Here is an 8,327-nt window from a genome sequence, read left to right on the forward strand (position 1 = left end):
GAGGGGCCTGTTGTGCTGATTTTCAGGTGTTAGCACTTGGGGGAGCTGCTCTGCCCCAGCCTGGTGCAGGGCTCAGTGGGGGTTGTTTACCCCGTGAGGCCGCAGGAGGAACAGCCCCAGTGGCGGGGCAGCTCTGCAGCCGTGGATTCAGCTCCGGCAGGAACTCCGTCTGCAGGGCCTGGAGGCTCCGGGGCGGGGCCGCTGATCTGCTCAGCTCGGGGCAGGAGCGTCCTCACTGTCCTGGGCCCTCCCGGCCTCTGCCTGTCCCGAGGAGGCCGGATCCTGGGCTGTGTCCCGGAGCCCTGTGCTCCCGGGCCGCGCAGCCCCCTCCGGGGAGCCGCCGTCCGAGCCTCCCCGAGCTGCTCCTGGAACCGGGCAGCCCCCTCCGCACGGAGCCTCTTCCTCTGCCCGAGCCCCTCCGAGCTGCTCCCGGGGCCGCGCAGCCCCCTCTTCGGAGCCGCCGCCCGAGCCCCCCCCCCCCCCCCGGCTGCTCCCGCCCCGCAGCCCCCTCCGCGGAGCCGCCCCCGAGCCCCCCCGAGCTGCTCCCGCCCCGCAGCCCCCTCCGTGGAGCAGCCCCCGAGCCCCCCGAGCTGCTCCCGCCCCGCAGCCCCCTCCGCGGAGCCGTCCCCGAGCCCCCCCGAGCTGCTCCGGGTCCCGCCGTGCGCGCTGCAGCCCTTAGGGAGCTCGGCCGCGGGGTGTGGGGCTCTCCCGGGGCGCAGGTGTCTGTTAGTGTCCCCGGGAGCCCGAGGGCATCCCCGCCCTCCTGGGTCCTGCTCCAGCTCCCCGCGAGCCCCTTTCCCCCGGGAAGGTCGGTGCAGCTCCTGCTCCTCCGGGACGGGGCTCTCCTGTCCTGGGGACACTCGCCCCGGCCTCAGCCCGGCTCCTCGCGGGCCCCTCCCCCTTGGAGGCCTTTGTGTCTTTATTTCTTTTTCCCCGTCTTCCTACCGTGATAGAAGCGCGAACTCTTCTCACTGTAGCATTCCAGGTGTTCTCTCTTTAATTCTCACGCCGAATTCATAGATTTTCAGGATAATTTGAAGGTTTTCTAGGTAATTTGGTGGAGACAGGTGATTTGGGGACCCTACTCTTCCAACATCTTGCCCCTCCCCCAATGCTTTACATTTAAAAGTACAATGTTTCATATTTAGAAGTTTAGTTTAAAAAGAAATAGAAAATAGCTTATTAGATGAATTCCTCAATATACCAGTTTTTGCAATACTCATTTTTAGTTATTCTATCACTTTCTACCTTGCCTTTGAGAACACAAAAGAGATAAATGTGATTGCACTGCATAGAGACACTGCGTGACTATCTCAGATATAGTGATATAATCCCCCTTCTGGCTATTTTTATGTAGTCTGGTATTACAAAATGTGAAAATCTTTGGATATCCAGTCACCTAGTTTTCTTATATTAGTCGTTATTATATTTTTTATTTTATTTCTTCCTAAAATTGAGACATAATGGACATATATTAGTTTCAAGTATACAACATAATGATATTTTATATATTGCAAAATAGTCACTACAATAAGTCATCATATATAGTAACAAAATTTTGTGTGTGTCTGTGAGTGTGTGTATGATGAGAACTTTTAAGATTTATTCTCTTAGTATTATTCAAACATACAATAATATAGTATCATTAACTATAGCCACCATGTGGCACATTAATTCTTTATTAATTCTAGTATAATAGCAATAAGAGTAATAATGAGTAAGGTCCAAACAGTGAAAAGATGCTCAACATCACTCATCATCAGGGAAATATAAATCAAAACCATGATGAGATACCACCTCATACCTGTCAGAATGGCTAAAATTAACAACACAGAAAACAACAGATATTGGTGAAGTTGTAGAGAAATGGGAACCCTCTTGCATTGCTGGGAGGAATGCAAACTGGTGCTCTTGCTCTGTAAAACAGGAAGGAAGTTTCCTCAGAAAGTTAAAAACAGAACTACCTATGCCCTGGCAATTGCACTACTAGGTATTTACCCAAAGGATACAAAAATGCTGATTTGAAGGACACATACATTCTCAGGTTTACTATCAACAATAGCCAAACTATGGAAAGAGCTCGAGTCCATTAACTGATTAATGGATAAAGAAAGTGTTGTATATATATATATATATATATATATACACAAGAATATTACTCAGCCATCAAAAAGAATGAAATCTTGTCATTTGTAACAACATGGATAGAACTGGAGTGTATTATGCTAAGTGAAATAAATCAGTCAGAGAAAGACAAATGCCATATGATTTCACTCGTATGTGAAAAATAGGAACAAAATATATAAACATATGGAGAGGGAAAAGAAAGAGAGGAAAGCAAAACATAAGAGGCTCTTAATGATGGAGAACAAACAGAGTTGATAGAGGGGAGGTGGGAGGGCTAAATGGGTGATGGGTACTAGGGAGAGCACTTGTTATGATGAGCACTGGTGTCATATGTAAGTGATAAATCATTGACTTCCATCTCTGAAACCAATATTACAATATATGTTAAGTAATCAGAATTTAAGAAAAAAACAGGAAGAAAAAAACCCCTACAACTTCCTTTACAGCTACAGTTTTGGGAGGCATATTAAAATAAGATGCCTAGAATTTGCCACAGAAATTCTGATATAATTAGTCTCAATGTGGTCTGGGCACTGGAATTTTAAAATAAAGGATGCAGTCAGTGTTGTCAGCCAATGGGTTAGATGCACCAAGGGTAAGTAGCTTTCCCATAGCCCAGAAACCACAGCAAGAGTTAAAACTAGAAGGGGGCTAGTGAATGGGAACTGGGGCCATGAAGGCAATGAATCCACTACTGAAAGCACCACAAGAGGCTAGGATACAAAGAGGAATACTTTGCCTTCTTCCTTTCTTTCCATCCTCAAATATTCTACCAGTGGAACCTAATGACTTAAACAATCTGGAAACCAGAAAGCAAGGGAGCATGGGAAATGTAGTTTCCTATAGCAATGAGGAAAGGAAGTAAAAACATTTGAGATTAAAAAAAAAAAATTGATCACTAGCCAGAATTGAATATATTATTTGAAATTGGCTTCTGATTTATTCTGCTTTTGATATCAATTATTTTAGTACTCTGGTTCCATTAAATGGTTAAAAATAATACCTTTCAATTTTGTATTTATATATGCATAAAGACTTATAATGTAAAAATAACGTCTAAATGTAATCAATTCACACATTTCCCTTTTCTTTCTTTTCTTTTCCTGTACATTTTATTCCTGAAGAAACATTTATCATGTTTTTATATTCAATCAACTAAAAAGATTTAAATAATATGAGTATTTATCACGTCACATAACAGGGAGACCAAAAACGGGCAGATTCTAGGGTTAACTTGTTTCATTGATATTTTCTTCCCATCCTCCTCCTCTGCTCTTATTTTACCAGTGATGTCACTTTCTCCTCTAATTGTTACAACATCAACATGGCTGCAGCAGTTTCTGGTGTCACATCAACAAACAATTCCTGAAAAAAGGTGAGCACTTCCTCCCATGAACCTCTTCTTAACAGAGAAGAAAATAATTTCAAAAAGTGCCATCTTAAATTTCCCTTTATTATCTGAGATTGGGTCATGTGCCTCGACTTTAGCCATAATGGTTGGTGAGAAAATTAGTATACAGCAGTTTCAGCTACTAAATTGAAGAATGAAATGTTGAGCGGACAACAAAGAGAATGGACTACGCTATCTTTAGTTTCCACCACATCTCCATTCAAACCTCTCCAAGGCCAACTCCAACATAATCCATGTTAGCAATCTAGATAACTCCCTTCAATAAATGTGTTTCTCTATTAGTCATATGCTCCTATACTGAAACACACACACACACACACACACACACACACACTTATACACATAAGTTGATACTCTCATTTAACACAATTTAGTGGAAATTCTCCCAGGGTGACTGGTAGAGCTCTAATCCATTCCCTTTAATAATGTGACTTAAAGTTATTAGATAATAAATTGTTATTCAACATAATATTTGATCTGATTGACTTGACATAATACTATTCAATTATTACCTTTACCTAACTTCTTTTTTTCCAATATAAACAATGCTGTAATAAATATGTATAGGAAACTACATAATATAGATATACATATACATATATATATACACATACATGGTTTATACATGTATATAAAAATATATATATATCTTTATACATGGTTTATTCCTAAGCACAGATTTATCAAAAGAGATTGCTTGGTCAAAGAGTATGTTTGCATGGTTTACAGATGGTAGCTACACTGATGATGAGTATAGCATAATGTATAAACTTATCAGATCAGTAGATTTATACCTGAAACTAAAGTAACATTGCATCAGTTATACTCAAATGAAAAAGAAAATTAAATAATTAGGAAAAAAAGGCATATGATTTGATTATTTATAGATATTGTTACGTGTCTTTATTTTTTTATATTTCTGTCACTGATAAAAGTTCCTGGCAGAATTAGAATCTAATGTTTTTCTAAATTTTTATAAATTTTGTTTAATTAATGTGCTAAATATTGGTAAAGTTGAGCATCTTTTTTTGCATTCACTGACAATATCTATAAATGTTGAACACACATGTGTTTAGCATTATAAATATTTTCCTAAATTCTATGGTATCTCTGATGACTTTTTTTTTAAGATATATTTATGATAGACACAGAGAGAGAGAGAGAGAGAGAGAGAGGCAGAGACACAGGAGGAGGGAGAAGCAGGCTCCATGCCGGGAGCTTGACATGGGACTCGATCCAGGGACTCCAGGATCGCGCCCTGGGCCAAAGGCAGGCGCCAAACTGCTGAGCCTCCCAGGGATCCCTCTGGTGATTTTCTTTAAAGTATATTTTATGATGCAAACATGCAATTATATATTTTAATATAAATATGTTTGTCTCTCATAATATCTGGGATCCTAATCTTAGTTGAAAAGGTTTCCTCTCCTATATTGTAAGAGCAATCTCCTCAATTTCCTGGTAAATGTTCTTGTTTTTTTTGTTTTTTTTTTTTAACATTTTAGTTTTACTCATTAGTACTATATCTTATGTTATGTGACATATGTCTTTCAGATAGACAATCAAATGTATCAACACAATTATTCAATGATTCATATTTTTCTTACTGAAGTGGACATTCACATATTTTATTTATTAAATAAACATTTAGATTGTAGAATTTATTCCCAAAAATAACTATTCAGATTCACCAATCTCTTTGGCAATTTCCAGACTGTGGCCATAACTTTATTTTCAGCTCCTATATATCACTTTTAAATTTAAAAATAAAAATCGGAAAAAAAAATAAAATAAAAAAAATAAAAATAAAAATAAAAATCGGGTCAGCCCGTATGGCTCAGCGGTTTAGCGCCACCTTTAGTCCAGGTCCTGATCCTGGAGACCAGGAATCGAGTCCCACGAGGGGCTCCCTGCATAGAGCCTGCTTCTCCCTCTGCCTGTGTCTCTGCCTCTCATGAATAAATAAATACAATCTTAAAAAACAACAATAACAACAACAACAACACCACCAGTTATAGGCCTCACCCTAGATCAGCTAAATCAGAATCTTTGTGGGGAGGGGGACGAACGATTCAAAATAAGATTGCAGTCCAGATACAGTTTTCACCAGTAACATGTTCTAGTTACCTAAAGTTGAAACCTTTAAAATAGTATCACTTTCTTACTTTTCTCTTTAAATCTGTCTTTTCAACTGAGAACTGAGACTTTTGAAAAAATTGTCATTTATTCACCATTCCTATTCATAAATACTCTGTTACTCTGTATTTAATTTAAAGAGATAATGCTAATATGTTACCACGTTTTTTGTTCTTAGACTTTTTTTTTTTTTTTTTTTTTTTTTTGCATTTAACCTCTTTGAAATTGGAATGAATCTTACAATTGATGATATATGTCATGGTTTAAATGGAAAGAGTTATTCTTTCTTAGGATTAATTACACAAAATAATAATGTGTCTTACGCTAAGTACTTTTTAGCTTTGATTTAAAAAATTATAGTATTAGAATTTCGCATGTACTATTTGCCTTCCATGTCAAGATATCTCATTTGGTACTCATGTTCCATTTATTCAATTACTCTATTATTTGAAGTCAAATATATTTGTGTGTGTGTGTGTGTGTGAAATATGACAGATATAGAAATATGACCATCTGTCTTGCCAGCGCCATCCATCAGACCTGAGTGAGCCCCAGTGAGTCAATGAAGGAAAGCTAAAAATCTCCTAAGTGACTCCAGTCTTTCACAATTAGAATAAATACAAACCCAGTAAAATAAAACTAGGGATACACACACAAAAAAAAACCCCACTTGAAATAGAGTAATGATAACAGTAATATCACTTGGGAAGGTATAGAACTCTGATGGTCAGGCCTTCCAGCACCTGCTGCCTTCCATCTTTTTTTTTTTTTTTTTTTTTTTTTTTTAAGATTTGGTTTATTTATCCACAAGAGACACACGGTGGGGGGGCGGGGGGCGTTGCAGAGACACAGGCAGAGGGACAAGCAGGTTCCATGCAGGGAGCCTGACATGGGACTTGATCCTGGGTCTCCAGGATCACCACCTGGGTTGAAGGCGGCGCTAAACCGCTGAGCCACCCAGACTGCTCTGCTTTCCATCTTTTAATTCTTGGATCAGCACACTGACTAGACCATTACACTGGCATAAAATCATCAGAACCCAAATTCTCCAATACGTAAGGCTGCCTAAAGACTAAAATCACCAGAACCCAAGTTCTCTGATACGTGAGGCTGCCTAAGGACCCTTGAAGTCCTTTGAATCAGGAATGAAAAATGGATTGAAGGGAGAAGTGGAGGTAGAGAAAAGCACGACTAGGTTACCATGTTCCCAGAATTCTGTCTTAGCCTGATCTTTTGAAGCAACACCTATTAAGTACTTAAATTTTTTCTGGCATAGGTAAATTCCTTAATAAAATTAGTTTTCTAGTGGGAAACTAGACAGACTCTGGAGTAAGTCTTCTATGTTCATTTCCTGCCTCTCCAAATAACGGTTGTTTGACACTGGGACAGTTCTGCTTATTATTTCAATATTTGCAAATTGGAGAAAATAATAGTACCTATCTATGGAGTTGTTATGAAAATTAGACATACAAATGTATACACACACAAATCAGTTTCTGTAAAATATTCAGGACTGTGAAAATATTACTGTTATTACCAAGTTATTCTCAATACATACATAGTAATTATAGGTAGTACCATTTCGTTGTTGTTGTTATTGTTGTTGCTGTGGTTCCAATAAGAAAACTGAGTATCAGGGAGATGATGTAACTAGTCCAAGTTTAAATAATTATATCAGGGCAGCCTTGGTGGCCTAGCAGTTTAGCACCTGCCTTCGGCCCAGGGCGTGATCCTGGGGACCCGGAATCGAGTTCCACATCGGGCTCCCTGCATGGAGCCTGCTTCTCCCTCTGCCTGTGTCTCTGCCTCTCTCTCCATCTATGTCTCTCATGAATAAATAAACAAAATCTTTAAAAATAAATAAATAAATAATTATATCATGTAAAGCCTAAGTTTGAAACCAGAATATTGGAATCTACAACCTTTGGTCATGAATTTAAGCTATAAAACAATCCCCTGTCACTTGCTATACACTAAAATAATTCACTTAAACATTTGGTCAAATTACATTTTGGTATAGGAGTGAACACATTTCACAGGAAGAAATATGTGGAAAATATAATGTATTTGTTGTTACTTTAAATATTTAAGAAACAGACAGAACAAAATAATCTGAGAGACCTTCATAACACAAATTAAAGTTTTAGTTCCTCTTCTACCTTCACATGTGAGACTCCAAACATTTGCTTCATCAGTATTGACTAACCTTCAGCTGAATTTGTGACTCACTTTCCATAGTATTTCTTGCAAAATCAATTGGAACCTTTTTTGGCTTTCCCCTTGACTATGATGCCGAATTCATAAAACTTATTTTTTTTTTCAAAGAAATTGAACTAAGGCCATTGCCCTAAAATTCCTTGAAATTGCTTTACTTAATTTGAGAAAGTATAAAAGTGGTTGTTTTCCATATCTTCTCTGATCTTACAGCTTGAATTGTTCTCAATGCCTTTATCCAGCTCTAATCCACATATTGTTCTTGATGAAGAAAAGTAAAAATTGTACCATGACTACACCTTATATATTTAGTCTTTTAGGGAAAATTCCCTATATAAAAATAATCATCCACTGGTCCTACTTACTGATATGTAGGTAGATATGTAAAAAGTATTCTGAACATATTAAAGAGGATGCATATTAAAATATTCATGTCTTTGGA

The sequence above is a fragment of the Canis lupus genome, chromosome 22 (genome assembly GCF_011100685.1).
Source record: "Canis lupus familiaris isolate Mischka breed German Shepherd chromosome 22, alternate assembly UU_Cfam_GSD_1.0, whole genome shotgun sequence".
Lineage (NCBI taxonomy): Eukaryota > Metazoa > Chordata > Mammalia > Carnivora > Canidae > Canis > Canis lupus.